At 43.2% G+C, this 25,244-nt stretch overlaps 1 protein-coding gene across 3 annotated transcripts in view; it reads left to right on the top strand.

The window, feature by feature from the left end:
• Rai2 (retinoic acid induced 2) overlaps positions 1-25,244 on the top strand; it is a 65,410-nt gene that overhangs the window by 26,504 nt on the left and 13,662 nt on the right. The gene's annotated exons all lie outside the window — the stretch shown is intronic.

A 25,244-nucleotide genomic window follows, 5' to 3' on the forward strand; every position in this document is an offset into this window, starting at 1 on the left:
CCCTAATTTCATTGGGATTGACAGCATTGCCTGTGTCGAGCATACATTTAACAAATGAGATTGCACAACCACCCCACTCAGTTTCATCTAATTTAATTTGACAGCAAAAGCAGGTAGGTAGAATAATGTACTTACGGAGAGGGTAAGAATGCTTTCCCTGGGGTTAAATGACATGGTTTTCTTGATCAGGATTAAAGCAAGTATCTCCTCTGATGCTTTTGCATTCTTTTTGTCTCACTTTTTAGACTGATATATAAAGTAAGTAAAGTGAGCTCATTTTAAGTGTACAAGATAATGAATTTTTGCCGATGTATACATTTGTATAAGCACCACTCAAACCAAGACACAGAAGGTTTCTGTGCCTATAAAAAGTGCACTTTCTGACAGAGAGACAGATCTTTTGCCACAGGGAAGGGGGCCAAGAAATGGAAGAAAGGGGAGGAAGTGGAGGGAGGGGATGAAAAAAGAATTAGGGTATGTGATGTACATGTACCAATTCCCTACAATGAGTGTAATCATTATGTACTCCACACATGTACTAATTTTTAAAAGGTCACTTCCCAATCAATATAGCCTCCGTCTTCCATCCTTTCTGACTTCGAACACAAAAAAAGATCAGTGTACCTTGGTTTTGAACTTCGTATAAAGCGCATTGTGTAGTATGTATTTCTGGGTTTGGTTTCTTTCACTCGATATAATACATTTGAGATTCATCCATGCTGTTGCAGGTATCAGTAATTCATTCTTTGTTATTGCTCTGTAGTATTCCATTATATGGATATACCAAGGTTTATATATTGCCGGGGGGCGGGGTTGGTTCTGGTTTTTCTCTGACCTTCAGTTTTAACTAACATTTTCTATGTGGTCTATAGAGGGGCATCCTAGAAATAAGCACAAATGATATGCTTGTTGGTGAACTTGTTCCAAATTGTTGGCAAAATCCACTCACCACTGTGTAAACAAGGGCTCTGGATCTGGACAGGCAGCACTTGCAAGGGCACCTGCAGGAAGCCCGGCCTGGAGCCCCCTCACCCTGGGACCAGACACCTGCCTGCAGAAATCAGCTTCAAGCAAGGAGTAGAATTGGAGATCACAAAGGGCACCCTAAAATTCTAGCCCAGGCAGCCTCATTTAATGTTTGGAAGGCCCAAACCTTCTGTCTTACCTTTCTCCTAAGACTCAAACCAGCTCCAGGTTATCTTATCACATCCCTGACACAAATGTAGGGCTAGGGTGGGCTTTAGCACTTCATCTTTAATCCTGATACGGGGTGGGGGGGCGAGCCAGTGAGCTTAGGGAACAGGTGGGTAGATGGAATGTAGGGAAGGTTCACATCCAGGAAGACAGAAGAGCAGCTTCTCATCTGGAGTGCACAGGTATCTGGCACTGTACTTCCCTTGGGGTAGACTCTCAGGCACGCATCTTCAGTTTGGGTATCTTTTCTGATTATTCTGACACCTTCCCATTTTCTGAATCTGGGAAAGGAATAAACCGTGATTGCCTCAAAAGAAGCTGACTAGGCAGTATGGCTTGGGAAGGCATTTGTCATTGGGCAGAAACAGGGCACAGAGGACTGTCACCTTAGAAGGCTGCTCCTTCTCTCCAGCTGGTGGATAAGGAGAGCAGCTGTATGTACAGGTGCATCAGGGTTGAGGGGAGGGGGAGGTCTGCAGGCTGGAACTGGTGGTGTGACCCCAGAAGGGAAAGGTAAGATACTTTATCATCCTGATTTGCTTGGGATTGTCTTTATTCAAGCACTGAAAGTCCCAGGGACCAAGAAGCCCCTCAGACTGGGCAAATTGAGACAGTTGGTCACCCTGGAAGAGGGAGCCCTTTTAACTTATCTATCTGTACATTCAGTTAACAAATACTACTGTGCTTCTGTTATAGACAATGCACCTTGCAAGGTTTGGGGAATAGAGTGGTAACTGACAAGGCCATAATGATCTCCCCGCCTGGAGCACTTCCTCTAGAGAGAAAGGTGGGATTTAAAGAAGTGATTACAACATACTGCAGTGCTTGCTTCATTAGGGCTAATGAAGCAGTGAAAGCTTTAATTGGGAATATACTGGAGGCTCTGGAAGCAGGTGGGGAAGCTAATCCACTCCCTCTTCTTCTTACCACATCCACAGAGTTCTAGAGCTGCTCAGAAAAGCTTTAATAGCCAGCTCTGATTCACTCACAGTGGCTGGAGAACAAAGCAGGCAGGCTGATAAGGAAGTAGACAGATTTAGGTCTATGGATGTAATCCCTTTGTGCTGTTTAGATTCTCACTTTTGTAGCCACATTTCTTCTCCCACTAAGAGTCCCTGTTGGGTATGGTAAGGCAGTCTGTGTAGTGAATAGGAGTCCTTGGCATTGTCTGTGCCCATACATCCAGACTGAAAAGCATGCCCTGGCAAGCCTACTTCATCTTTTCAGGTCATCCAGATAAAACGGAGAAGGCAGGGATGATGGACTGGAGTTAATAATTCAGTATGTTTGTAAACAGAGCTCCAGGGTTGAAAAGCTAGTGCCATTTTCAGCGTGTTGTGTTACAACAGAACAGCATGTACTTCTAAGTATCTAAAGCTAATGGACATGTACTCTTGCCTAATAGGCCCAGTTATTGTGTTTTTCTTTAAAAAATGCTTCTTAATGTATGAGAACTATATGGCCACTGTTGTAAGAGCTGAAAGGCCACTCCAATGCAGTTTGGCTGATGAGCTAGCACGCACATGCGCGCGCACACATACACACACTCCCTCTGAATATTTGATTGTCCACCCAGAAATTATACAGCAAAGCAAATCCCCCCAAACTAAAGCACTTATCTGCATGGAAAGGTTCAAATATTTAGTCCAGTGTTCGAGACAGCCAAGCAGGAACAAGTGTCCAATTTTAGAGTCTCTTGTCTTCCTCAGCCCAGAGGAAGTTTAATGATGTTTCTGTAAGGTGTGTCCTTTTATTGATGTCTGTAGAAAAGATAGGGATGGATGGTTTTTCTACAGGGGAGTTTTTGTTGTTTTCATCAAATGTTAGAAACATTTGTGTAGATATATTAGGTCAATTTCCTTTTCTTCTTCTCCTTCCTTTGCCATTCTGCAATTTCAACAGAAATCCTCCCAAACTATTCTTTTTCTATCACATGGGAAGCAATAACCACTTGCCTGCTCTGAGTACTGACCCTTTGGGGGTCCCCAACTGTCATGCAGCTTTTTCTAGTCTAGCTTGTGACAGGTGGAGGAGGGAGGACACCACCTTCCTCTGGATGACCTCCGAGCTTTCCTTTGCAAGGAAGCAATAATGGAGACTTATCCATGAGGAACAAAGTGCCTCTTCCCTTTACAGTTTGATGATGGCTTCCTTTGTAGCTTGTTCAGTGCGGCTTGGCCTGATTTATGATTTTTTGCCATCTGGTTTATTTCTCTTGTTGTTTTGTATTGTTTCAAATCTGCTTGAGGCCATCTTTAACTGAGTCTTTTTTTTAAAAAAAAATACAAATTATAAGAAGCAAATCATAGGAGTGTCATTTGAAGGTTAGGGATAAAAGAGAAAGTTAAATAGGACTCTAATCTTTCCTGTGAAGTCCAGTAGCTAAAAATAAAGTTCCTTTTACTTCGTTGATTATGTACTAGAATGTGTTCTCAGATGTGAATGCTGTGGAATGTTGCAATTGTTCAGAGAATTTTTGTTTGGGTTTTGTTAAAGGAAGGCATAAGAGTCCTGTAAAATAACTGAAGTAGTTCAGTTAGTGATTGAGCACCAGCTGGGGGCCAGCCAGTGTTGCTGGACACTGTTGTGGGCACTTCATGATGTTGGTGGGTTTTAGCCAGAGCTAAGACTTGTTTTCACTTGGTCTAGCCTCAGTTTTCATTCTGTTAAACCATGTTAGCCTTTCTAAAGGCAAAGTGATAGCCAGGAGTGGGTAGGAAAGTCCTTCTATGAGAGGAAAGGATGGAGTTGAGTGGAGGCAGTCTTTGTTTTCAAAAAGAGAAGGTACTGGAGGTACTTCCTGAGTACTGGGTACTGTCTGTGTTCTGGGAAGACATGAAATATCAGTGACCTGGATAACTATGTTTAAACCATATTCTTATTAAAACCAGCAGTTCTGGCTTTCCCAGACAAAGCAATTCTGAAACAGTTTTGGAAATACATTCACAAGAGTGGAATTCATAAGTGGAACTATACAGCCATCAGCTGCACTGTTTAGACATAAAGTTGGATGAGCAAAGGGGAATTTCACAAGTATGGATTTAAAGCTTTTAAATGAACTTGCCTAATTGGTAGTAATGAGGTAGAGCATCTTGCTGGAAGGAAAACAAATCTCATATCTAAAAATACTCTCTTAGATGTAAAAGCAAATGCAGCTTCAAACAATGTTTGTGAAATATCTTGGTTAAGGATTTTGGAAGCGATTTAAGGATCATGGGTTAGTGCCTAGCACTTGATAAACTACTCTGCACAATTTAGAAACCTTGTAAAAAAAAAAAGGTTGCTAAAATCCATCTGACCTTAGAATCACCTTCAGTGAGTTTTTGACCTGTACATTCCTGGACCCCATCAGATGTATTGGGTTAGGCTTTGTGGGTCAGATGGAGAGCTCCCCAGATAATTCTGAGTTTGAAAACTACTGGCCTGGTCCAGTTTTCTGGGTAGGAGTCTATCCACACCATCCTAAACATTTTTTGCCACACAGTTGACCATAAAATAGCATCTTAGCACACACCATTGACTCTGGATTGTACATTTATTCATTAGCCGAAGCCCAGCTTTAAACCCCAATCAACTATATGATTCCTGGAAATAACTGCAAATCAAGTCACCTACAGTGCTTCTAAAGGCTTTTTTGTGTTCACTGTTACTCTACTGAGTGCTCAGGACATCCAGCTTCTCCTGGGTTGGTGAGCTAGAGATAAATAGCTTTTGGATCCTTTGGGTGTAGAGATAGTTAAAAGGACAAATAGTACTAAGTGAATAACAGGATGAATGTTGGTGAGCGAGCAGACAAAAATTCAACAAGGCTCTGCCCTAACCCACGAGCAGTGGGGAGCCCTTTTACAGCCTCCCCACCGACCCTCACAGCATCACTGTTGGGATGCCTCAAACCCCATTTCATGCATGGGAAAGTGAAGTGATGATCCTAGGTCCCAGAGCTGAGTGGCAGAGGCAGCAGTCAGGCCTTCAGGGTTTACCACACTGCCTCCTTCTCCCACTCTTGTCTACCCCGAGTCTGATCTGGGTTTTCTTCTTTTTATCATTCATAAAGAATATTCTACATTTTATTGGCTTCTTCCATGGATGCAGCTTGGAGATTTGTTTTGGCTCTGGCTGGGCTCATCCAGGCCCATTCACTTCTTGGAGACCTCTATAGTCTGTTTGGAGGAACTGCACAGTTCTACTCTGATTTGGCAAGGTTAAAAGGAATCAAAGGTAGGACGGTTGGGTTTCTGAATTATAAATGGGTTTTCCTTCATCTCTAGAATGTAATTAAGAAAAAGGGCTCGAGGAATACCAAATTCCAAGCCAAGAGCATTAAGCAGCTGCCAAAGGAAATGGGTATTAGCAGCCTCTCTGCTATGCGCCATGTGGGCCAGAGCTGCTCTCAGCTTCTCTGGAGGAAGGAGCTGCTGCGGCTCCAGGAATCTGGAGAGAGAGGGAAACAGACAGGAAAGCCATTGCCTCTTCCTGCAGATTTTCTAGAGGCACATAGGGTCCAGGCTGGCATTTCTCAGAGTTCATAGATGGACCTGCCGTTGATGACCTTACCATCACTGTCATTCATTTTCTGAGCGATAGTCTCCAGACCAAGACAGGGTAACTCAGCCTTAATCACTACTGACATTTGGGACTGGGTCTGTGTGTGTGTGTGTGTGTGTGTGTGTGTGTGTGTGTACATTCACACACGTGTGAGAGAGCTTTCGTGAGCATTGTAAGCTGTGTAGCAGCATCCCTGGCCTCTTCTACCCACTAACTGCTAGTAGAGACCCCTCCGTCCTCACTTGTGTCCAGCAAAAATGTCCCCTTGGTGGCAGGGACAGAGTTGCAGTAGATTGAAAATCACTGGCCTAGAACTATAGTAGAAACAGGAAGGGAGGAAGAGATCTGCTAGGACAGTAAGCTGGAAATGCTGGTGGGACCCACAAATTTCCCACTTTCCTTTCTCCCCTCAGCCAGCAGAGGTGGCAAGAGGAAGTCTTGTATAAAGTGCATAGGACTTCACCACCCAGTTTCCTTTACGAGGTGAGTAGCCATTTTCTGTGAGGTCCTCCCTTGCACCTAGCCTTGGTACACAGTACTGTGGCTCGAGATACCCTCAATAGCACAGACTAAGTGGTTAAGGACATAAACTCTGGAGCTAAAGCTCCAATAAAGCTCCAATAACGTTTAGTTCCAGCTCTGCCACTGGGTAGCAAGTTCCTTATTCTTTTCATAACTCAGTTTCCTCACTTGTAAAGTAGTGATAATAATAGTCTCTCCCTTGTAGGGTTGTTTGTGAGGGTCAACTATCTGTAAACATGTATTTGAGTACCTGGCACATAATAAGCATTTTGTGTGTTTTGTAAATAAAACATAAATAATCTGGGTGGAAAAGCTCTGTTAAATACAGCCATTCAACAAATGTGTATTGGGTGCTGAACAAGGCCCCACCCTTACCTTCCAAGAGCTCAGTTTGGTCATGGGCCAACAATAGTAACTCAGGCAGAATTCTGAATGGTCATTCTGTGTCCTGAGGATGACAGGGTTCACTCCTCCCTCTCAGCACTAGGGGGTGCTGTGGGAGCAGAGGCCATTGCCTAGTCATCCTCTATCTCCTGTATAGTCAGTCAGTCTCAAAGTCGAATCTTCTATTTTCCAATGGACATTCCATCAGGGCCCCATGAAGTGCTTGCTACTTCACCCTGCATCAGCTCAATGTTCCATATAACAAAGACTCAATTCTGCATATCTTCAACTATAGCCAAAATAAATTTAACCTATTATTCAATATACTCTGAGGAATTTAAGTCATGTCAGTCTCTGAATACACTAGTTGAGAATATTGACTTCCCTCTTTTCCTCCTCCTCCCTTCCTTCCTCTAAGTAAATACTCACTGAGCACAATCTATGGGCCAGTCATTGTTCTAGGTGCTGAGGATACAGCAATGAAATGGAACATGAGATCTCTGTCCCCAAGGAACTTCCACTTCAGATGGGGTGGAGAAGACAGACGTAAACAGTAAACAAAGACAAGAGTTTACAAGTGGGCTAAGTGCTGAAGGAGACACGTGGAAATTGGCATGAGAATGATTAGCTGGGATGGAGGTGGGAGCTATTACACATGGTCCTAGAACCTTTTCAAAAGAAGAAAGTGTTATGATTTGAGACTTTAAATCAATTGAGAAGGAACAAACTGTGGGTAGGGCATTCCAGGCTGAGGATATAGCCAGTAAAAAGGCCCTGAGGCAGGAATGAGCTTGGTAGTATTCTGATTAAAGAGGAAAGTGATAGGATAGGAAATGAGTTTGAAAAGCACTAAAGTGGGGTCAGGTCAGATAGTTTTGTGGGGCTTGACTTTTATTTTAAAGTACAATGAGGTGCCATTAGAGAGTTTTATGCAGACGAGTAAAACAGTCTGATTTATGTTTAGAAGAGCAAGTGAATGGTCAGATGTGTTGAACACTGCTGAGCTGGGTAGGATGAGAGCCAAGAGTGTCTCTCGGTGGATCTGGCCACATGGAGGTCAACATGACCTTACCAAGAGCAATTTCAATGGAGAAGTGGGAAGCAGCTGCTCACCCTGTCTTTTGGGCTTAGAATATACAGTTTCATCAAGGAATAAGCATTTGAATGTTAAGAAATCAATAATTGGGTAACATTTCTTAGTATTACTTTGCTTGGTGTTTAGGGAATTCCTTGGTTTTATTCCCTCTTCAGTGAAGGACTTATTGAAATGGTTACAGTGATTGTAATGACATCATCCTTGGCGTTTAAGATGTAGCTACTTGCCTACCATCTTACCCTTTGGTGGTTTGCTAGTGTAGGAAAATACTACCCCCAGCATGTGTACACGTGCGCGCACACACACACAGTCCTTGATCCTTGACCTGTGTTCATTGTAGTCAATGAACTGGTCAATGATGGGGGTCGCCTGTGACTCGGGGAAACTTCCCAGAACCCTTTAGAAATGGGCCATTCGGGGCACAGCCTCCTCAGTGCCATGTCCTGGTGGCTGTCCTTCTGCATAGCCTTTCACTTCCGAAGTCCACCCAGCCCCTTAACCTTGCCTGAACTTTTAAGCCCAAGAATAGTAGGAAATCCCTCAGAATAAATCCTTAAAGAGGCATTTGACAAAATGTATATAAACTTACACTTGGTGAGGAGTGACTGTAGAAAAAAGTATGTTTAGCACAAGCTTAAATATTACTGTGCTCTTTATGCAGTCTCCCGCAGCAATTTGGAACCCAGACATTTTCTCTGACTGATCATTCCCTTTGATATTTTTTCTTCTACAGCTTTGATTCTGTAACACAGAATAATATTTTTTCTGGACTAAACTTCTTATAAGTGGTCTTACCCAGGGAATGTTTTTAAATTTGAAGACAATTCTATTTCCTCTTAAGTACCAAGAAGTACATACACATACAAACATATCTAATAGCTTCAGATGGGCTAGTTGGGCTTTTAAAAGGCATATTTGCCAATTTTATTCCTCTTGATTCCAGACCCTAACTCAAAGTCCTATCATTTTAATGCTATTGCCTACACAGTGGAGAAGGTCCCTCATCACCTGCATGATTCTTGACAAATGAATTCACCCTAATACATTGTGCCTTTAAGATGTATTCAAAGCCAAATCAATCCCCATCTTTAGAAAGGGATGATTTTGAACTCTCCTAAGTTAAATACCCATCTTCAATATGTTGGGCAAGGCTTCAAAACGCTGACACCTCTGTTCTTACCAGCTGGCAAAATTGGGTCACATCATTAACCACACAGAGACAATTTTGCAGTCAACTCCTCCTGGGGTGCTAATAGAGGGCTGTTCTGTTCAAAATCAAACATCGGGCCCTGGCTAATTGTGGCTCTTTTAGGCCTAAGTGCCTGGTTGGCTGGACCTTCTTATAAGCTTTCTCCTATTGAGAAGAGACTCTTTTGTCTTAGACCATTGAACTCTTGGTCTACACTGAGTTCTTATATGAAAGTCTGTGTGAATCCTCAACTCTAATGAAAGAAAAGCTATGGTCTTTGCTGGGGGTGCGTTCTCTCACTTCCCCACAGAAGTGGGATTGCAAGAGCACAGTCGCCCTGGAGTGTCCACTGTTTCCTTCCATAGCCCACAGATCTCTCTTTAATCAGAACTGCAGGCACCTGAGAAAAAAGCCGGCCAGGGACTGCATTTTCTTGCGGTGATTCCAAGAAGCCGATTTTCTGGGTCAGTAGGTATGAATGTTTTCAAATTGCCCTCCAGAAAGTTTTTAACCAACTTACTTCTGGGCCCGGGGATTTAGCTCAGTGGTGCCGTGCCTGCCTCACAAGCGCAAGGTCCTGAGTTTGATCCCCGGTACAACAAAAAACAAACAAACCAACTTCCTTCCTTATCAGCAGACATTTGCTATGGTGCTTTTTATTCATTCATTCATCCATCCATTTATCTAGTTGTTCACTTATTGATGCAGCATCAAGACTGTAGACCAGGTTACTATGGACCCAGAAACAAATAGTAATCAATTCCTGCCCTGGATGGGGCTTGGTATGTTTTCTGTTTGCCTCTGTGAAGAGAACTGAGACTTTGGGCAGACCAAGATAAGCTCTCCATTGATCTGGTGGCAAAGAGGGGTCTAGATGTGAAGAGAGGGGTCCTCATCCCTAGCTGCACATGGGAGCTCTTACAAATCCTGATACCTAGGCAGAACCATGGAGGATTCTGATTTCATTGGTCTGGGGTGTGGCCTGAGTTATTTAGATCTTTCAAGGCTTCCCAGTTGAGTCTCTTGTACAGCCAAGATTGACTGTATCTCCACTTATCCCGGGAGCCTGGCTTAGTGAAAACTCTGCATCACGCCCCCATCTGCTACCTCTTCTCTTGACCTTACACTTGTCACCTTAGATGTTAGTCACCACTCCCCGACAAGGTCCCCATCATGGGCCTTGGGAGGCCAGCCCATGCCAGGCTTATGTTTCAGTAGATTAATCATTGCCACAGAAAAGCTGCTGAGAAGCAAAAGCACTCCTTTTCATTTTGTTGATTGCTTATTTATACTTTCAAATATAATTCGTCCCCTATTTATTTAGCATTCCACCATGAGGGTCTTTTGGCTCCCTAGCTCTTGTTATAATAAAATTAGCAAACCCTACTGAGGACTCACCACGTGCCAGGAATGGTTCTAAATGTTTTGCGCACACTAATTCACTTACTCTCCTTAACAACACCACAGGATCTATATGAAGTTATTACTCCCTCTCATGGTACAGCTGAGGAAACTGAGGCATTCAGAGGTTGGGGGACTTGCTCATACTCGTACATCCAGTCAATGGCTGGGCTGGGCACCTCTATGTCATTTCTTTAAGTAGGGTCTCTTCTCTGCAAATCAGAAGGATTTACCTCTGCACTGTGTTTTCTTTCTCAAATTAGAGCTACAGGAAATGAGTGCATGTACACTGTGGGACCTACCAGTGCCCCTAAGCTTTCACAATGGGAAAGTGGCTTAGGACAGAAGGCTTAGGAAGAGAATCAGTGACTTATTGACCAACAGTTTGAGTAACTTTTGTTGCATCCACTGGACTGAATTGTCTTGGTCTTGGGGAGGCACAGCTTAAGTAACTAAAAGCAGATGATTCTTACCTATGCCAAGGGACGTCAGGCCCCTCTACCATTAGCTCTGTCACATCTGCATACTTTCAGAATTGTCCTCAAAAAATGAGAAGCAGAGAAAAGCCTGGGTGTGATTCAGAAACAGCCTGAATTCATCTGTCTTTGAAAATACATAGAACTTCTCATCTTATTCTCCTGGGAGAAATCAGAAAGTCTCGGAAGTCAGTAATTGTGATCTCTTGAGTCATAATTTCTGCAGTTGTATCAGAGCCCAGTGTGGGGATGGGAGATGCAATAGCACATGGGTCTGTTGCCATAGATGAGCCAGTGAGTGGAGGGGCTGAAATCTCCTCCTGGAAGGAAAGGATTAGCCAACAAAAGAAGAAAACAGACTTGAGAAATCTACTTACCCTGAAGGTTTACTAGGGAATGCAGGTCAGACTTACTCAAATGTTTTTAGTCACGGGTCTGTCTCCTGTTTTTATCTTGTGCCCAGCTCAGAGTTTCAAAACAAAGGCCAAAGGTGAACCTTTAGACTTCTGACCTTAATATTTCCAGCCACTTCATTAGGAATAAGAACGCTCATCATCTATTGAACTAAAGGGATGCTATTAAAGTACATGTAAAATCATTGAGCTACCACTTGTGTATTTCTCAGTTATTTGTAGGTAGGACAAATTCTTGCTTCTGCTTGTGTGATCATAGCAATCAACTCAAATTTCAAAGACTGTCACTAGCATATCTTTGATTTTTCTCTTGAGAATAAATATCACCTATGGTAAGAAAATAATTTGGAAATATTCACGTGGATTGTGACATGGCCCTAAGGACTTGGTCATTAAAGAATGTCAGAATCGAGTGAAGCTCAGCCGGATCCAGCACCCGGAAGGAAGCTCCCCACCTCCATCCCAGGCTCCCAGGGCAGTGAAGCTCACCTGGTCCCAGCACCCGGAAGGAAGATCCCCGCCTCGATCCCAGGCTCCTAGGGCAGTGAAGCTCAGCCAGTCCCAGCACCCGGAAGGAAGCTCCCCTGCTGCCATCCCAAGCTCCTAGGGCAGAGAAGGTGAGCTGTGTGGGTGCCAGAAGCACCCCCGCCCCGTGGAAATGACAAGACACATAAACAAGCCTCAAAAACAGACTTCCAGATCACCTACAGCAACCCCAAAGGGAAACGAGATGGAACACTCTGATACTCAACCACCTGGACTCTCTGAACTGGCAACAAAAGAGGATCTGGGAAAAATGAAATCAGAAATAATTACTCAGATAACAGCAAAGATTTGTGCTCATGGTGCAAGACATGATTAATAAATCTAGAGAGGACACAGATAAAAAAATAGAGGATCTGAGGAACATGATGGAATCCCAACATAGGAAACAAATAGAATCCATAAAACAGATACAAACAGATTTCCAAGAGATTAAAAACTCCATCGAAAGTCTGCGCAGCAGAATGAACCAATGTGAGGATAGAATTTCACATACAGAAGATAAGATTGCAATTGGTGAGGAGGAAAAGAAAAATTGCTTTAAAATTGTAAGGGAACACGAGAAATCAATCCAGCAGCTGCTAGACAATGCAAAGAAGAATAAGATAAGACTGATTGGAGTCAGTGAGGAAAGAGGAGAGAGTGCAGATGACATAAAAAAAACTCTTCACAGAAGTGATAGCAGAAAACTTCCCAGGGAGGGCAAAAGAACTTGACATACAGATAAGTGAGGCATATAGGACTCCAGCTAGCCTTGATCAAAAAAAATCTACACATAGGCATATAATAGTTAGGATTCCAGAAATCCAACAGAAGAACAAAATTCTACAAGCAGTAAGAGAAAAGAAAGAAATCACATACGAAGGAAAGCCCATCAGAATCACAGCAGACTTCTCAATGCAAACCCTCAAGGCAAGAAGAGCTTGGACTGATGTATTTCAAGCCCTAAAGGAAAACAGCCTCCAACCCAGACTGATGTACCCTGCAAAGCTATCTTTCAAAATTGATGGAGAAATAAGATACTTTCATGATAAAGAGCACCTCAGGAACTTCATGAATACCAAACTGGCACTCCAAAAAATTTTAGACAATACCCTAGGAAAAGACAATGAGGATCACAACCCCAGGAAACCCAGCAGAATGAATCCATTGGGTGTGACAAATTAAACGCAAAGGGGGAGAATCCAACAAAAGGGAAAAGTCATGACAAGGCTTTTAAAACTTTTGACTTCTTCTCCCTAATGAGTGTACAATTCAATCTTATTATTGTACTGATTAGTATTTTTCTGATTCTAGAGTTGCACACCATTCCTTGTGCTATACTGGCTATTTATCATCTTCTTATGTCTACATTTTAATTGGGTTGTCTATTAATGAGCTCTAAGAATTCTTTATATATTCTGGTCATAGGTTATATGCATTGTAAATATAGTCTATTTAAGGACTACTTTTCATTTTAATGTCATTTAAAGTTCTAAATTTTGATAGAATCTCATTTATCAATTTTTTTCTTTTACATATCATGTTTTTTGTATCCTAGGTAGTTCTTGCCTACCCTGAATTCATAAATATTTTCCCTTATAATTTCTTCTTAAAGTTTTATACTTTTAGGCTTTCTTATTTAGGTTCATAGATCCCTTCAAGTTATTTTCATGTATGGAAAAAAAGGGTTGAGATTAATTTTTTATATACGGATACCAGGTGTTCTAGTGTCATTTGCTGAAGACACTATCTCTTCCTCGGCTCTTGAATTGAGTTTATATTCTATAAAATGCTAATGTGAAATAATCTTTCAAAACTCAGTGGACCATATATGTGTGGTTCTATTTCTAGATTCTCTGTTTTATTCAAATGATCTATATGTCTTTTCTTACACCAACACTGCCTTGATTACTCTAGCTTTAGAAGAAGTCTTAAAATTGGGTGCTAAACGTCTTCCAACACTGTTTTTGATTTTGTTTTTGGCTTTTCTGGGTCCTTTGTACTCCTACATAACTTTTAAATTTCAATATCCAGTTCTTCATTTATAGTAAGTATTCACAGACCTGAATTTTTATATATACCTTGTGTTTTCTAATCCTGCTAAATTCAAGTACAAGTTCTAGGGGCTCCTAGAGATTTCTTAGTATTTTCTCCATAGATGATCATTTCATCTACATATAAAGATTTTGCTTCTGCCATGCCAATCCTATCCTAGTTGTGTCATTTTATTGCCAGACTATTTTGGTTTAGACCTATGTTTCAAAGTCTAATGGACAGATGAAGAGTAGGCATATCTGCCCTTGTTCCCCACTTTAGGGAGAAAGCATTGTATCATCTCCATTCATAGAAGGAGTTTTTGTTGGAAGTATGGAGTACATGTCTCTGATCTGTTGAGAAGGCTCTGTTCTACTTCTAGTCTCCTGATAGCTTTTACCATGAACAGCTGTAGAATTTAGTCCAATACTCTTTCTCCAACTAGTGACAGGATCATATGGCTTTCTCCTTTCCTCTGTTAAAATGATTACTTTTGGGGGTGGATCTTCCAGTGCTGAACCAACACTGCCATTGCTATAATAAAACCACTTTCTATATACTGCCAGATCCAACTTCTAATAGTTTGTTTTGTTAAACAAATTTCTATCTATGTTCATACTTTTTTCTTCTATTATCTTTAACCAGTTTTAGGATTAGCACAATGTTGTGTTCCTAAAATGAGGGGAGAAGTGTTCCTTCTTTTTTCTGCTTTAAATGTTTGATATAATTTATCAGTTAAAATGTGTATGAGCCTGCTGTTGTCATATAGGTAGGTTTTCAAGCTAGGAATATGCTTTCTTTAATAGGTGCTATTCAAATTTTATATTTCCTCCAGAGTTAGTTTCATTAGTTTGTCTTCTAAGTTACTTCTTAAAAGTTGTCAAATTTATTTCAAAAAAGATTTTTGTAATATGCTTTCTATATCCTTTTAAATTCTGTAAAATCTGTGGTAATGTCTCCTAGATCTTAATATTGTAATTTTAAAAATGTATAACAGGTATTGTGTAACAGGAAGGAAAGGTCTAAAAGAGCAGGGGAATTGGGAGGGGTAGGGGAAGGGAAAAAAGGGAAAGGAAAAAATATGAGAAGAGGAAAAAAATGGAAACAAGGTCTTTGCAAATAGGGAAGGGTGGAGGGGGTAAAGGGAGGGCAAGGAAAGAGGGAAAAAATAACCAAGAGACTCGTGTAATGGTACAAGATCCCAATGATGAATGTAACTGTATTTTATACCTAAAATGTACCAATAAAGTTAATGGGGAAAAAAAAAGAATGTCAGAATCCTAGTTAGTCCTCAAATCATCTCTCTCCCAGCAAAGAACTTCTGCTTGGAAGAACACCATTTCACTATACTATTTGTCACCTCATTACCTGAAAGCCGCTCGGAGCCATTGTGTGGAATTCAAATCATTTGCGGGTGCAGAGGGACCATGTTGTGTCACAGAAGATGCACAAAGCTTTGGATTCTAAGCCTAACCCTGCCTCTAACTAGGTACATGGCCTGGGCCAGGTCACCTCTCCTGAAGGATTTTTTTTCTCATCTGAAAAGTAGGTTGCATCTGACAGTCTTTGTAAAATGAAAATGAGAAAGCCACATGTGATCTAGCCCCTATCTTTCTTTTCTGGCACTCTGGAACTTTCTCTGGCTCTCTGCTTCCCTGTTTCTCTTTGTCTCTCTCTCTCCTCTTCTGGGAGAACTGGAATACTATTATGCTGTGGTTTCCTCCTTTCTTCTTTCAGGTCTCTGCTCAAATGACTCCACTTCCAAGAGGCCTTCCCTGGTCACTTTCCTTAAAATAGCTCCTTCTCTATCTCCTGCTCTCCTGCTGCTCACCGCGCTCAAGCCTTTTACCCCGACCTACCTCCTTCTTAACACTTAGCACCATGAGAAAGTGTAATGAGATATAGACAAAGGAGCTGATGGGATGGAAAATGCAGAGAGAGAACCACATGTTGTTGAGTCCAGTGATGGCTTCACTAATGTTTTTTATTTTAAATTTTACAGTGTTAAAAGTGAAGTGACTGTTAAATAAAACATGAAAAAAGCGAGCCATGCATGGAACAGTGTCATCTACCATGGATTATGACTTGGCATATTCTGTGCACACGAGGCCCAAAATAAATAAAAAAGAATGCTAATTTGGCTGAGGGGTTCCTCCTCCTACTGAGAGGTTGACACAGACAATCTGGACGGGCCCTGGGAGCCCAGACATGATTCTACTTGAATGTTTACTAGGCACTGGGCAGTTTCTATTTCACCAGCAGGTGTCTTTCCCCCATTTCACAGGCAAGGAAACTGCAGCTCAGAGAGGTTAACTCACTTTCTCAAAGCCACACAGTTCTCATGGTCAGAACCAGGTTTTGTGTGCAGGCCTGTCTTGCGTGCTCAAGCCTGTACCAGTGGCTTGAACAGCTTCTATGTGCTATTCGAGGGCTGAATAAATGCATGCCACTGTGGCAGCCTCTTATTGAGGAAATGGAAGATTCCTCTCTACCAGGAAAAATAGGAGACCTTTGCCCTGAAGGAATTTTTGCCTTTTACTCCAGTTGGGGCTTTTCTGGGTGCCTCAGCCTAGAGACCTACGGAGGAGGTCTCAGTAGCATCACTTTGAAGTCCCTTGCACATGGTCTTCTCAGTGGAGCAGCAGTTGTCCAAATACATTCAGACTCTTGCTGTCCTTAACACTCACTCTTCTTTCCCAAATCCAAAACTATTGGCATTTCTTGGAAAGTGATTTTGGCTCAAAGCCTGATATCTATTCCACACCCTGGAGCCAGCTTTCCTTGGGGCCTCTGTTATTTTATTTCACTGAGTATTTGTGCTTGGGGGCCGACATCGCTACCTCCTTTGTACCTGAGATAAAGGGCCCCTGGCAGGTACCACAGGAAGAATCCCTTTCCACCGCTCCATCTCCCTGCCCTACACTGGGCTCTGAGCAGTCACAAATGCACGCATAAGAACCACTGAGGGCTTTTCCTCATTCTGCAGTTCTTTGATAGTATTTTAAATGTCTCTTTTCTAAATCAAATTATTAACAAAAGACAAAATGACTTGTAAAATGGCTAGACGGAACAGCTTTGACATTTGTGTGCACCTATGTAACCATCACCTAAAAGAGGGTAGAAAATACTCCCATCACCCCAGAAAGGCTGGTTTCCAACCCATTCTTCCTCCTCCCTCCCCAGAACAACAGCTTCCTGACTTCCAGCATCACAGTGTAAATATTTTTGCCTATTTATACATTCTGTATCAGTGAAATCCTGCAAAATGAACACTTTTGTATCTGGCTTCCTTCACTCAACAGTGTTTCTGAGCTGTATCTGTGCCAGGACACACAGCAATAGTTGATTGCTTTTTATTGCTGAGTAGTATTCCATTGTGTGGATGTGGCACGCACCTGGGGACAGACATTTGGGTTGTTCCCAGTTTGTGGCTCTCATAAATAGAACAGATATGAACATCTGTGTACAAGTATTTCTGTGAATAAATGTTGTTGCTTTTGAGGGGAGTATACCCAGGAGTAGAGTTGTGAAGCATAGGGTAGGCAGTCATTGAATTTTATTAGAAAATTCTCAACAGCTCTCCATAGCAATGGTACCATTTTATCAGCAGTGTGCACATTTCAGTTTCTCCTTGTCTTCATCAACTTAGTATTTATAATACTTTTCATTGTAATCAGTCTGATGGATATAATATGGTCACTTTGTTGTTTTTTAATTTATTTTAAAGGACATTTTAAAGAATTCTCAAGTACGTCAGTCAGTGCCAGCTCAGACACTGAAAAGGTCCAGAGGGAGGGAAATCTGATGTTAAATTTTTACGGACAGGAGGTTTGCACTCATCATCCCTGTTCCTCAAGCAGTCTTTTCAGCCCTGAAGGCTGTCTGTGGGCTGCCGCAGGGCAAGTCCAAGGCCACAGCCCCAAGGAAGGAGCTAGGGAAAGGGAAGGAGGCAGACAGGAGAGGCAGATTGAAGAAGAGCAGGCGCCCCTGCACAGGGAGCTTAGAATCACACTGTGACAGCCCCAGGACAAGTCCCAGGGCAAATGGTACCCCCCACACACACACACACAGAAGCTGATGATGTAACAAGTGAGTAGCCAGCAAGTACAGAGCAGTTCATAAGGCTGTCCAGGGAGTCCCAGCTGGCTGTCCATCCAGCTGCTGTGACCACGTAAGGCAGATACAACATTTCCAATGTATAATTGTGCCACCTTCTAGTTGGCATAGGCAGTTGGAAATCCTCTAAAACCAGTAGGCAGGCATGGGACCAGTCAGGTGGCAAGCATCAGAAGCATGCCTTGGGCTGCCAGCTCCAGGCTTTCCTGCATTCTCCAACCCTGTCTGCACAAGGACCGGGGGCTTCCTCTAAAATATTTCATCCAATCCATACCATAAATCTTGAATATGCCCAACTTTACCCTTTTCTCACAGTCATCATTGTGCTAAGTAGCAAGACACCAAATTCACCAGTGAGGAAAGCCATTTTGAACATTCTGGGAGCTCTTTAGCCAAGGATCAAGTATTGATGGGGATGAAGAGGTAAATGGAAGCCCAGTAGCAGCCTCTGGAAGGGGTCTTCCTGACTGGAACTGTAGCTGCCATGCCCTGGGAGTGTATTCTTGGCACTTGATTAGAGCAGTGGCTCTCCAGGTGAGGGCTTCACCTGAATCACAGACAGGAAGTGTCCCACTGCGGTGCCTTTTAAGGAAAATTACAGGTATCACAGTTCCCAGTCAAGTATCTCTGGAACCAGCAGTTTAGGCCTGGAAAGAATTTGATCAGCCTTCATTGAGGCTAGTTCAGTTCTGCTCTGACACTTATGACAGAGCCTGAGGCAAGACTAGGTCTTTTGTTTATAAAAGCAAGGATTATGCCTACCTGCTTCTTGAGGTGATAGTAAAGGTTACAGAAGATCTTTGGATGGACCTTTGCACATGAGCACCTTGATTGGGTAGAAAATGTTCTGATTAATTTAGTCACTCCAGTGTAGCAAGGACCCAGTGTCTTTAGAAGAACTGGTATTTTTGGAGAGGAACCCAGACAGAGTGCAATAATGTTGAAAACAAGGAAAGGCTTACTAGTACTGGCACCTCAGTGGTCAGTACAGAGGAAGAGCCTTAAATGGACAATCTTTACCCAGAAAATCAGTCATGTAGAGCAACAAGGGCAAGTGGTCCTGGACTCTGGAGCCATAGAAGGTGAATTCCCCCAAAGGATAATCCACCAGGAGCTGTCCTGTAAAGGATCTAGTGTAGGGAAAGGGTAGAAATCGCAGGCCTACCTGTTCTATAAACCAGCAAATTAGCAAGGGCTGCCAGGAGAGAAGAGGGTGATATTGTCCTGTCAGTGCCCTCTGACAAGAGGCCAGGTACGTCCACTTCTTAGGACTATTAGTTTATGTCGTGCCAGGCTGCTTCACCCTCCACCACCCCAATGTATGGCACAGGTGAGGCCACCCGAGGAGCTGCAGGGCAAGGGCAGGGGATTGAGGCTGCTGACATGCCTGCCTCTTTCCTGCTTCTTGCTGCCACTCTTTTGCCCCTGCCAGCAATGTGAGTACCAGTGCAATGGAGTCTTTCGATGGATATTTATGCAATTACTGAGCAAAGAATAATCTTGAACCCACATTAATAAATTGATTCAAATCAGGAAGAGTGGCCAAGGGTGCTTGGTACTTAAATGGTAGGAAAGGCAGTGAGTAGAAGCTTGGAATTGGGCTCTGGGCACTTGGGCTGCTTCTGCAGTTTTGGTTTTCAGCCAGTGGTTTTCGGGGAGGGCTCTGAGCATGGAGGATGGTCACTCCCAGAAGGCCTAGGGTGGGTTCCAGGAACCACTGTGCCAGATAAGGTAATGCTGGCTGCTGTTACTAACGAATTGAAAGTGTAGCAGGAATTTCAAACAGAATAGATATTTATTTCTCATTCATATAAAGCCCCAAATAGATACCCCTGATGGCAGATGGCCTACCTGCAAGCCCTGATTCAGGCATGCAGGCCTTCCCATCTTGTGGCTCCACTGACATCATCAGGTAGCTTCCATAAGTCCTTGTACATCAAGCTGACACAAGGAGAAAGGGACTGAAGCATTTAAATAGAAGGAAGGATTTTGAGAGCCAGGCCTGGAAGTGGTGCCCATCACTTCCATTCGCAGTCTGTTGCCCAGCACGCAGGCTCAAGACCACACCTAACTGCAAAGAAGGTTGGGGACAGTAGTCCAGGAAGCAGGGGAAAATGAGCCCCACGAGCAACCAGTCAGTGTGCCACAGATGAAATATTCCTGGAGAATGCTGGGGATGAGCCTATGTCTGGGACCCAGGCTGGTCCAGAGGCCTTGTATGATAGTCAGCCTCCCACCACCATTATAAACACCTGAGACAATCAACTTATAAAGACAAAAAGGTTATTTGGGCTCTCAGTTTTGGAGGTTTCAGTCCACAGTTAGACCTGTGGAAGAGGAAAACTGTTCATCTCACGGCCAAGAAGTGAAAAAGAGAGGAAGACCAGCGCTGGGTCCCATTATCCCCTTCGAGGGCATGCCTGCAAACCTCCCACTAGGCCGCACCTCTGAATGTTTCCACCACCTCCCATGGTGCCAAGCAGGAGGCTAAGCCTTTAACACATGGACCTTGGGCCTACACTCATCCAAACCATAGCACATAGGAAGTGAGAGCTGAGCTCTGAAAGGAAGAGAGCCCTAGTTCAGGCTGTGTCCTTCAGTGTCCAGTGAGCACTAGCAGCAGTGGTGAGGATAGAGAAGGGAACTCAAACAGGGCTGGCCCTGGAAAGCAAAGCTAGGCAGGCCTGCCCAAGATGCAGAGGAAAGCCAAGGAATTCTTGAAACTGATTGGAGACAGGAGACTCAACCCACTTTCTGCCCTTCCTTCCCCCACCTGCCCCTACACTTTACCAGGAACCTTTGCCCTCCCTTCCCCCACCTCCCCAGGCCCTGCCTTTCCTGCAGTGAATGATGTTCATGTTCTGGAAAGCTCTGTGCCTTCCGCCTATCAAAAACAACCATTTCCTGGGGATTCACAGCTCAGTTCCTGGGGATGGAAGGGGGATGGGAAGCAACAATCCAACAAGTCACACCAAGGTGGTACCAATCTGCTGGGGTTGCTGAGAAACCAAGATGAGAAAATGAATATAAAATACCTAGCAGGGTGCCTGGCACATGATAAGTCAGTGCTTAGTAAATGGTTTATTATTATCATCTTGTGAGTGTGTGTGGGAGAGGCAGTGAGGGAGGGGAAAGAGGGAGCTAGCAAAGCCCTGCAAACTAAGTTGCCTCTGTTCCCCACCCCCACTATTGATTGAGGCCTCCAGCTCATTGGGGCCTATGAAGACATCAAATTGTGTTATCTGAGTTGGCAAACCTTTAGGGACCAAGGGTAATTGCTGAGTGGTGACTCTGAACACCCTTGAAAGAGCTGGACACCCTTCTAAATGTTCCAAACACCTTTCTGTCTCCCCTAAGCCCTCACTAGCCCTGAGCTGCAGGAGCCCAGCCAGGTGGCCCATCCCAGACACACTTAACCTCGTGTGCCTTTCCTCCAGTCCTGCACTTCTGGAAAACCCTCCTTCATTCTGCTATCTCCTCTGCTGAAATCCTGCCAGTGTGGCAAGGTTCAGTTCACATGTGATCTGCAGCAATAAAGTTTTCATGATTGCAATTCATCGGGAAAATACCAGCAGTAGAACCGGTGAGGAAACAGAGGAATTGGCCTGAATCCTGATTTGAGGGTCCCCTTGATTGTTAGAGGGAAACAGGTGGCTTCATTCCTCTTTGGCCATCACATGTATGTGTGCCTGCATTATAAATACACTCATCGCAGAGTGTATTCTGCCCCCTGAATAAAATAGGAAATAACACCTACAGTCTTCATTGCTAACTAGCCAGATGTTATGCAGCCAATCTCTTCTTCCCAACTTTGTATTGTTTATGCTGTATCAGCTCCAACCATGATCTTTGCTTTAAGATGAAAACAGTGGATTTTGAGGGACTTCAAAAGATTCACCAGCCCCTGAGATTCTCCCGAGTGTGTTCTGCTCTTAAAAGAGCTTGCCTCCAGGCAGAGGGGTGCTTTTGACAAAGCAGAATTCCAGAAAGAAGTTTTCCTGTTTAAAAGATGAGCACTTCCCACCCATTTCTTCCTGCAGTGTCTGCGTACTTCTTGGGTCGAGGTTATTATTATTATTATTATTATTAGGCAGTGCACAGTTGATGAAGTGAAGTAGTGTTTATTTATTTATTGTTTTTTGGTCCCTGAGTTAGAACACAAGATCACTAGAAATGAAACTCCCTCTGTGACTCATCCGGGGAACATCTTGCATTCCAGCCAGCACAAATATGATTAAAAGAACTTTCTGGAGTGCCCAGTTACATTTTAGCAAAGGAACACATCAGCCAAGCTGACCATCTCTTGAACATTTGTTTTTGGAAAGATAGCCATCTCTCGCCGCCCTGTGTGTCTTGTTCTTTATGAAATCTTGAGTCATACTCACCAGCTGATTCGCCTGCAGTGTGCACATTGTTCGTACAACTAGGTGTCTTTTTCACATGGGTCGTAGAAGGTGCCACCTGCTGGGGGAAGCACCTGGTCATGGTGACCTAAGTTAGTGACAATTTAGGTATTCATATATTGGAACTTTCTGAGGCATGGCTGGTGTAGCAGACACTGCTGATGCCTTGCTGTGACCCCTCAGACTCATCTCTATGTACTGAAGGCTGCTACTGCAAATACCTGTGGCTCTCCCTAAAAGTTTGCTGTTCCGTTTTTGTCTCAGGAGTACACTAGGCCTGCAGGCTGAGCTAGGTGGAAGTGCCAAGGAATATACATATCCTGTAGGAGCAGTCTTTGACTAGTGGTGGAGAGGAGTTGGTGACTGACCACTCCAGCTTCCTAGCCTCTCAGTTGACATAGCTCTGACAGTGTCTCCCAGCATTCTTCAGTGGAACAGAGCTCTAGTTGCCTGCAGTGGCAACCTGCTTGATAAATTAACGCCCTTCCTTTCCTGTCTCACTGCTTCACTCCTCTACTGGAGTTTTCTGGGATCTTCTCCCAAATAAACGATTTTCAGTCAAATCTTCTCCTGAGGGTCTTTCCATGGGAGCACTAAAGCTAAAATAACTAGCCAGTTGGGTTCACCAAAAACCATCAGGCTCCCCTCTTCAGCTTCCTCACCATGTTCATCATGGTTGGCAATCACCACTAGTTTCTCTAGTGGCTGTAGCTCTGCAATAGCATCTTGTACTGGGGGGACTGTCCCTTGACAGCCTGTAAATTCTGTATGGATACCTAGTGAGGCAGAAACCAGAATTTCAGGAGGTAGCCAGTTTGGTAACAGGCTCCCGTACCATGAGGTAAAGACAATTCTTGTTACTGCTAAAATTTCTGCACTTAGGAGGCACACACTCAGGCAGTTCCTTTTGGCTAAGCAATAAATGTTTGCTGATTGAGTCCCTAAAGGAATGAATAGTTGACTTACATACATATCTTTTCTTACCCCTAAGTTTAAGAGTTGAGGCTGTCTTAGTCACTTTTTTCATTGCTGGGACACAATACCCAATACCCACAACTTAAAGGAGAGGTTTATTTTGCCTCATGGTTATAGGCCATAGTCAGCTGGCTCCAAGGCAGGACTGCATGGCAGAGGGGCATGGCCAGAGGAAAATCTGCTCACATCTGCTCATGTCATAGTGGTAGGGAAGCAGAGAGAGTGGAGGGAGGAGGCCCAGAAGATAAACCCTTCCGGGCCACGCCCCCAGTGACCTGCCTCCTTTGACCTGGCTCCACCTCACAACATCACATTTAGCTATAAGCCCCCATAAGCTTAATCACCTTCCAAAAGCCCCACCTATAAGTTCATGAGGCCCTTGGGGGACATCTAGATATAAGCCATTCAGGTGCTTTTTAATGGAGCCCCTAAACCTAATCACAGTTGTACACTCTTGTCTCTATGGAGAGATGTCAAGACAGGTAGGTTCTTCTCCATGATTGGTATCTGCAACTCCTCAATTAAGAGTTTCATGTCTTGGTACATAGCTTTATCACTGACTGGATCATGCTTATTATACCAATAAAGGAAACATAATACTTATGTCTGATCAGTCATACACCTTATTGAGAATGAGTTACCCACTTCTTCCTGGCAAACCCAATTTTGATAGGAGAAATCCAATTCTGAATGCCCAAGGGGGAGCAGGGTCTGAAGTAGGCACAAATGGAGATCAGACACCAAAAGAACATAAATTTACATACTTTGTCAGTTTTTAGCTTTTATTAGTGCATGTTTGCAGTACATAATGGTTACATTTTTTGTAGGGAGTCGGCACATGTACTCAATTCTTTTTTCATCCCTTTCACCTCCCCTCCCTTCATCTCTTGATCCCCACTCCCATCTGAAAAAGATCTCCCTGTTCCCTATTATCTATCTTTTATTTTGGTCTTTATTTATGTTTTGGGTTTCTCATATAAGAGAAACTATGATACGTAAGCTTGTGTGTCTGATTTATTTCACTTAACATTATATTTTCAGGATGCATCCATTTTGGAACAAATGATCCTATCCCTCTTTATGGCAGAGTAGTACTCCATTGTGAGTGAATACCACATTCTCTTTATCTATTCACCTTTTAATGGACCTATAGGCTGCTTCCAAGACTTAGCTATTATGAATTGTGCTGCTATAAACATAGGTATGCATGTATCACTGTAACATGATGTCTTTAACTCTTTTGGGAAGATGTGTAGAAGGGGAATAGCTGGGTCGAATGGAATTTCTACTTTTGGTTTTTCGAGGAATTTCCAAATTGATTTCCATAACAGTTGTACTAGTTTGCATTCCCACCAACAATGTAGAAGGGTTCCTTTTTTTCCACAGCCTTGCCAACAATTGTTGTTACTTGATTTTTTCTAGGACTGACAGTATAGCCAAGTCACAAGTGAATGTGCTTTGTGATTTTAAAAGAGTGGGAAAAATTCTGCCAAAATGTGGACCAGTGTCTGTAGGTACCTGTCGTACCTGCACTTGTAAATAACATTTTATTTTTCAACATGTTCTCACTGTGCTAAGAAGCTCTAATCTCACCTCCCCCTCTGCCAAACCTTGCAGCAACCAAGCTGTTGCAGCCTGACAGTTCCAGTGTGTCCACTGGAGAACTTGTGGCCAACTGAAGAACTCTCGTACCATGTTTTTCCCATAGCTTTCCTCAGTTTCTCTGTATTTTACCATACCCTCTCATTTGGACATATACATACTTTTCAATCTTTTTTCCTTCCACTTCTGCCTAGTTTTCTCAGAAAATCTCCTTTCTTTCTCTTTCCCTCTTATCCTTATCCTTTCTTTCCTCTTCCATTTTTTTCCTTGTTTTTGTGGAAAAATGACCCTAATCACTGACAAGTAGGAGAAGAGATCTACCCAGGCCCTTGTCAGAGAAAGAAAACTGAAAGATGTGAAGTTCAATTA

Source organism: Heterocephalus glaber, unplaced genomic scaffold (genome assembly GCF_053883595.1).
Source record: "Heterocephalus glaber isolate CG9 unplaced genomic scaffold, H.glaber_assembly_v1.0 deba00001594, whole genome shotgun sequence".
NCBI lineage: Eukaryota > Metazoa > Chordata > Mammalia > Rodentia > Bathyergidae > Heterocephalus > Heterocephalus glaber.